Source organism: Papilio machaon, chromosome 23 (assembly GCF_912999745.1).
Source record: "Papilio machaon chromosome 23, ilPapMach1.1, whole genome shotgun sequence".
NCBI classification, from domain to species: Eukaryota; Metazoa; Arthropoda; class Insecta; order Lepidoptera; family Papilionidae; genus Papilio; species Papilio machaon.
The window spans coordinates 540986-548621 of NC_060008.1; the positions used below are offsets into that span (position 1 = coordinate 540986).

Consider the following 7636-nt stretch of genomic DNA (forward strand, 5'->3'; position numbering starts at 1 on the left):
CGTTCTTACGGCGAAGGAAAACATCGTGATGCAGCCTGTACATATCTGAGATATGACTGAAGTCAACCAACCCGTACTTGGCCGGGGTTGACTATGGCCTAGTTACCCCTAACTTAGTGTAGGCTATACTTAAGAAGAAAATTGTTAAACAAATTGCGGCTGTATATTCGAAACAAGAATATTTAAGATACTTACTTTCCAACAATTACTTAAATTAAAGCGTCTTTTTCGTATTGAGGTGTTTCGTAGTTGCTTGGGTTTACTAAACGTCTTATCTCGAAGGTTCTGTAAATGAAAAATATCAATTTGTGTCTTTCCACCAAGAAATAATAATTAACTACAAACTTAATCTAAAAGAGTCAACTTAATCAAAACACGACGGTGGATCAACGCAAAGCGATACTTCTCAACACGTAGGTGACTAAATACAAAGCAAAGATACATTTATTTATAGAGATTTATTACGAGTATATACAAAGAAATTGGATCAACATATTGATACTGAAAAGAGATCATGAAATAAATGTATAATAATATTCATATTTTCGAAGTAGATAAGTCGGGCAGACTCTGCAAATGATTTCAGTTTCGTCCATGGTTGTTTCTCTGGAATTTTTTGCGACGTTATTTCCCAAAGGGACCGCGATTGCAAGGGGGGCGCCCTGTACAAGCCACGTTCTTTTTGCAGCCGCGAGCTCCGGTCAACACCAGCGCAAGGATGGTCAAAGACAGAATCACTAAGCGACTGAGGTCAAACAGCGACATACTGAAATCATCGAGTTACCTTTGAGATGTACAAAAGGAAATTTATAAGGAGTTCACAACCAATTTGTTGTTTGGTTCTATTTCTTAATTAAAAAAACGATTCACAAAAGCGAATCTGCCGTTCTCGATCCGTTGATCCTTTTGCCTATTTTTATACACTAAAAATTAATTAGGAAAAAGTATTGATTGCTGATTAAATTAACCGAATTTTTAAACAGAAGCTGTATCAATAAATAAATCACGCACGCGAATCAAAAGATAGTGTGAGTTGCTACTTCTATATACTTAGTGTGTAGTATACCTTAATTACTCTCCGCAGGGCGCAGGCTTCTTGCAAGCGATGTAAACTTTCCTCGTGCAGGCAGCGGCAAAGGAGGAGACGGCGAGCAGAGTGGTCAGGAAAAGGAAGAGCGCGTCGCGCACCAAGCCCATCGTATGCTATCCACCTCGCACCAGCCTCACCATCCTGCTTTGACACTATTGCTCATACCTATGAAGTAACCAAAATGATAAACAGCACCTACTGTACCATATGCTGGAACACTGGCTAGCACTACTATATTACTACAAAAAAGTTTTTGTTACAATCCGCTACGCGCTTTAATGCAGATGTCCAAGGAGCATGATTTTGTAAACGAACAAAAATAGCCTCCTACGAAAGATAATCAAAAACAACGAATGATTTAACTTCTAGCAGTTAGTTTCTTTGGTATGCGCGTCGCTCCTCTGAGAGCCGTGGTACCTCACAGTTAGGTTGGCAAAGTACGAAAAGTTAAGTTGTGGATACTAGGCCGATTTATAACTCTTTGAAATATGTTATTTGTATATGCTTTTATAACTAAATGATATAATAGGATATATAAAACTTACCGGAATTTTGTGGAATTCTTGGAATACGGTTTGTGTTGGTTTGTACGGAAATTTTGATTGATGTGTCAAAAAGAACTGTGTAAGATATTTGAAAACCTTATTGCTTGTTTTATTCATTAAAACGAGGTTAAATATATGCAGTGTTGTTAAACCTTTTTGATATAAATTTATTATCTACCAGCTGTCGTCCGCGACTCTGTCCGCGCGGAAACAATAAAACGTAATTAGTAGCCTATGGGTTCTTCCATACTATATTATGCCAAATTTCATCGAGATCCGAGATACCTTGTAACAAACACCCATCCATCCATACACCTAAACATTCGCATTTACAATATTAGTAAGATGTTATTTTACAGGTAACAATAAACTAACATAAGAGCCTCCCAAGTTTGCTTGGTGACAGGCAGGCGGCCGGCTGAAAAACTTAAGCCAAAACTTTAAGGTTTATAAAACCCTACGTGAGTGGGAAAAAGCTAGGGAGATGATGAATAAACTACCATAAGAGACCTTAATGTTAAGTTAAATGAAATCTTTTTCCAGGAAAGGGAATTAGATCTATTGTACCGTATGATTTAAGATAGCATATAGAATTTCCTTATACCATGTTTTTTTTTTAATCTGACCCTGATAACTTGTTTTCTTAATCCAGTACAGTACTAAAAATAAACACAAATTCAATTCACTTCGATCAAGGACAGGTTTAATCAAATATAAAAATTAAAAAAAAATTATAAAGAATAAAAGCGGAAAGTTTTAATGATTGAAAGTCATTAAAATGTCGACTTTTATCATTAGAGCGTGTCATTAACAAGTCATTAAAGTCGTCAGCGGCTCGTAAATATAATGATAACGACACACTTCCGACTACGAGACAAAATTAAACTTGAAAAGAAGTGAGAGTAAATTATGAATTCTGTTTAAGATCTGAGAAAGTAAAAAAGTATGACCCCTTGTGAAAAATAATAGCAAAAGTTTTCTTTTAAAAGTTGTAACCCATAGGTTTTCTGTTTGCCAAAATCTTTCTCAGAGATTTCATAGATACGTCTTTGTCCCACAATTCAAAATTTAAAAAAGTCTATAGTGATCACCTATTGATAGAAATTCGATCTAAATTTTTTAAAATTATTAATTATAAATAATCAAACACGTTCATCCATTCTCGCAAATTCCTTAAAAAGGAGTAGAAAATATGCTCTTCACTTATTAATATTTAGATATTTTATTCCCTACTAGCTTTTACCCGCGACTCCGTCCGCGCGGAATAAAAAATAGAAAACGGGGTAAAAATTATCCTATGTCCGTTTCCTGGCTCTAAGCTACCTGCCCACCAATTTTCAGTCAAATCGATTCAGCCGTTCTTGAGTTATAAATGGTGTAACTAACACGACTTTCTTTTATATATATAGACTATTACTAAAGCTAGTCTAATTAAAACAAGTTCTTAACAATATCATCGTTATTCTTAGAAAGATTTTACTGTCCAAATAATCAGCATCTGTAAATTTTAGAGCTTCCTACACGCTTGTTTACTAATTATAAGTAACCAAAAAAAATCAATCTCGTGATCGTTTTATTGGTCGACGATATCGATAAATAGAGCAAGTAGAGCAGTTGCATTACCCAATACTTACTTCATTACTATTTGTGAAATTATACAAGTTTACTGTGAAATTGTTGCGAACTCTACCGATGATATAGGAAAAATTTGAGCTTTTCAATGAGGGATTGTTGAATATCGATAATATTTTATCGATATATTTGATTTTGGATTTTAAATGACTGAATGTTTATTAGTAAATGTTATTCTTGAAAAAATACTCATAATAATCATATAAATAAAAAAACTAATGAGATTGAATGTGAATTGCTATAAAGGTAGAGGACGACCAAAGAAAGTATGTATGGATTGTGTGAAAGAGGATATGCGTAAGAAGGGGGTAAATTCAGATATGACGGCTGATAGAGATGTATGGAGGCAGGTTGATGATGATGATAATGATGTTAATCTTGAATAAACTAAAGATTTTTCTATATAAGTTATCTAAGTTTATTTTAGCAAAATTTATTAAAATAGCAAGATAAAATCGTATAAATCAACCATAAAAATATCGTGTGCAGACTAACAAGTTAAAAACATTGATATCTATAACGATAGATGTATTAATTGAAATTAAACTTTTTCTCGCTTTTTTTAGATCGAGTAATACGAAAAAAAACATTCAATCATGTCATGTCATAAATTAAACTGACTGAGGAAAAATTTCCACACTAAGTAAGAAGCTATAATAATTCCAGAACGAATACACTATGGGTTAAAATAACGTAAACGCGACTAAAAATAGTTATAACGTGGCATCGAAAAGTTATTGCGGAAGAAATATATCGATAATTTTAGAATTGATACAGCGACGTCACTACAGCATTGGCGCTGCGCGGAGAACGCAAGCGCATGCGCATTTAAAATAAAAAAATAAATGAAAGAGAGACTTGGTTTGAAATAAACTAATTTGCGTACTTTTGTGTGTGTAACTCGTACAATCAAGTCCGTTTATTTCAAGTGTTTAGTGACGAATGTTGACGGAATGTGACGGCGGTGGAATTTTATGAGTGTTGCCATATTTATGTGAATTTCCCCGGAAGAATACTTGAGTGTGTGATTCATTAGTGAAGAGCTTTATATTTTAAAGTAGTATAAATTGTCGTGGCAAGTGGTACGATTTTAGTGAAATTAATAGTACTGACCGAAATTTTATGTGATAAGAAGGTAAGGGATTTGTTTTGTTATAATTGAAAGGCATTTGTTTTGTGATATAAAATTTAGTATCAATTTTCTGCGGGTGTTGACTATTTTTATATTATTAATATTATTATAATCTTCGTGTCAATGTTTAATGTATATTGCATATATTATTTTTATAATGTTATATTGCGTTACAACAGTTTATTTTACATGTCTCTTAACATCTGGATAACGACTTAAGCATATCAGGGATACTCTTTTACTCGTATATAACTCGAAAAGAGAATTCTGTGATTTCTTGTATATTCTATAACTAGTTGTCACCCGCAACTACGTCCGCGCGGAATTAAAAAAAACTTAAGTAGCCTATGTGTACTTTTAGACTATGTTCTACATCTGTGCCAAATTTCATCAAGATCCGTTCAGCAGTTCCGGAGATAACTTATATACGAACTGTCATTGGTCACGCCATGACGCGTGAATGGCTGGACCGATTTCACTTTTTTTGTTGTTGTGTTTCTTATGGTCAGGAGAAGGTTCTTATGACAGATGTTTACGAGTAGATGGATGGATGGATGTTAGTTTAAAGGTATCTCCGGAACGGCTCAAGACCTTGATGAAATTTGGTACAGATGTAGAACATGGTCTGGAAGAACACATGGACTACTTATTAAGTTTTTTTTTTACTCCGCGCGGACGGAGTCGCCGGCAACAGCTAGTTTAATAATAGTATTAGTTCAGTTTCGCCAGAGTGACGCCTGACAGCCAAGCGTATAACTAAGTTTATTCAGTGATTGAAATTGTGACATATACTGGTCAATATATGCATATAAATGCAGTATATTTTATAATAATTTTAATAAAATACAGATATTAAATCTATGTATATATTAAAATACATTTAAAGTACATTAAATTTTTCATCCCTTAAGAAATGTAAATGTTCTCTTAATATAAATTAAGTGAGATAACTACACTAAGGGACTATCACTATTCAATTCTGAGCCCGGATGCAAGTTATCTTCGAATTCTTTTATAGTTAACTTAATTAAATATTAGTGCAAGATTAGAAGTATTCGAACATCGAACTTGTACCCTTCACTTCGTACTCTACAATGTACAGCATTTTCCTACTGGCGCTTATGTATTAACGTAGTTATTTGTCACGTTATTAAAATGAAAGTTAATTTTCGGATAATACACTCACGAATCTCGGAAATTCCTCACCGCTTTGTCGTTCCCGTAACGAAGCAATAACCCGACGAGTGCACTACGTACACCAAGCTTTATAAAATTATTGAGACATTGAAGTTTTTACTATGCGTCAACAATAACATGAGAGTTTTGTATTTTATTAGCCGACTTCAAAAAGAAGGAGGTTATCAATTCGACTGAATTTTTTTTTATGTGTGTTACTGCGAATCTCTGGTGGTCCGATTTTGATAAAAAAAATTTAATCAAAAGGAAGTGCTTGCAGATGGGTCCCATTTTTTTTTAAATAACTAGAAGACTAGTAGATTTTGAATATAGCTTCAAAATTTGTTGCGAAAATTAGGGCCATTTTTGCTTTCAGCGCTTACGTAGGCTAAACTATAAGAACTACATAAAAATGATGTATGGCGAATTGTAGCTCTTTAAATGTGCTAAATAAAAGTCCGCGATGGCATATATCTATCTTTTATAGTTTTCTCACAATAACCATTTTTTTCTTTAGAAACATTAATTATTTTATTGCTACTTCTATAGCTAAGCCAGTACGAAATAGAGGAATGATGTCATTTTGAAAATATTTACCCCCAAAGTATCACAGAGGTACAGTCAGTCGGATTATTGTTTAATTACCTATTATTGTGATAATATTACTTCTGAAATAAAGAAAAGGTTTTTAAATATTAACTAAGAGTGTATATAAGTCGTAGAGTCGTGTTTATAAAGTAATAGAAATAAAAAAAAACATTTCAGGAAACCGTAACGCATGGCTATATTACAACTAGGTACAGTCGTGCGGTGAGGTCGGTCAGTGATCGCGAGGTGACGTTATCTGGGGGTGCGGGGTGAGGAGGTTGCTGTCACTGCCACCCTCCTGTGATTATGAATTTTGTGCGTGACAGTACACGGAATAAGTGATACTTGTATAATTTTGCGGCAGTATAATTAAAATACAGATAAAGTAAAGAATTGAATAGAGAATTATTAATGTCTAAAAGTTTAAGTTTTAAATTATTATGTACAATACATTAATTCCACTTTATTGCTTTATTCATATGTTTGTTATTTAATTGTATCTGTATTTTTAATTAATTTAAATTCGTTTTAATTTAATCTTTATCATTTTAAATTGTGTTAAAAAAATAAAAAAATATTTTTCATATGTTGACCATCACTAAAACTGTTGTGCTCGACTGTACTATGTACATGCGGGTGACAGGCAGGAAGAGTATATTATGTATTGTTTGAGGGATGATATTCACATGTAGCTTTTGTCACATCTTTTACACAAAGATTAAATGACAATGTGTTCATCATATCCATCCATCCATTCAGCCTCGTTACGCCCACTGCTGAGCATAGGCCTCCCCCAAAGATACATAATTACATGGTCAAGAATCTCCAGCCTGTAAAATAGATATAACAAAAAAAAATAATTCCGTTTAGTTCCGTAATTTAACATTGTTTTTTTTTTAAATTCTAGATTTGAAATCTTTAGATCTAGATATCTAGAAATATCTAGTTTAACTAAAGATTTAATGTTTCCTATAGTATTTTCAGTGTACAATTATTTTTAAACATTTCTTTCATCTTTATACCAACTTTCTTTTCTCAATTTCTTAAATATACGAGCTAGATTTTATTATACGTTGTATAAATATTTTAATGAGAGGAAAATTTTCTAGTACATTATCTTACTAATAATATAAATACGAATGTTTAGATGGATGGATGTTTGTTAGAACGTATCTCCGGTACAGCATAACGAATCTTTTGAAATTTGTCACAGATGTAGAAATATAGAAAACAATGGAAAATGGAGGAAAGACGCCAAAAATTCTTATCATACATGCCCGTGTAATCTTTGCGATGTTATCAATAATAAAATAGAAGTGAATATTGGAAGGTAACTACGTTAAAGTTTAGAAATCATTAAAAATTATTTGTGTGGCAATAAATGTTTTTTCTTTCTTTCTAAAAAAATGTTTAAGTTCATAATAATACATTTATATATAGAATATATTATATTACGATTAAATAAGCAAAAAA

The 7636-nt window shown here is 32.7% G+C and overlaps 1 long non-coding RNA gene across 1 annotated transcript; it reads right to left on the minus strand.

Annotated features, from left to right (window-relative positions):
- Positions 1–552: 552 nt before the first annotated feature.
- Positions 553–1757, minus strand: LOC123722313. The gene is made up of 3 exons (XR_006756473.1): positions 1636–1757; positions 1067–1255; positions 553–766 (listed from the first exon to the last, which is right to left on the minus strand). It is a non-coding gene; the product is annotated as an uncharacterized LOC123722313 (long non-coding RNA).
- Positions 1758–7636: the final 5879 nt, after the last annotated feature.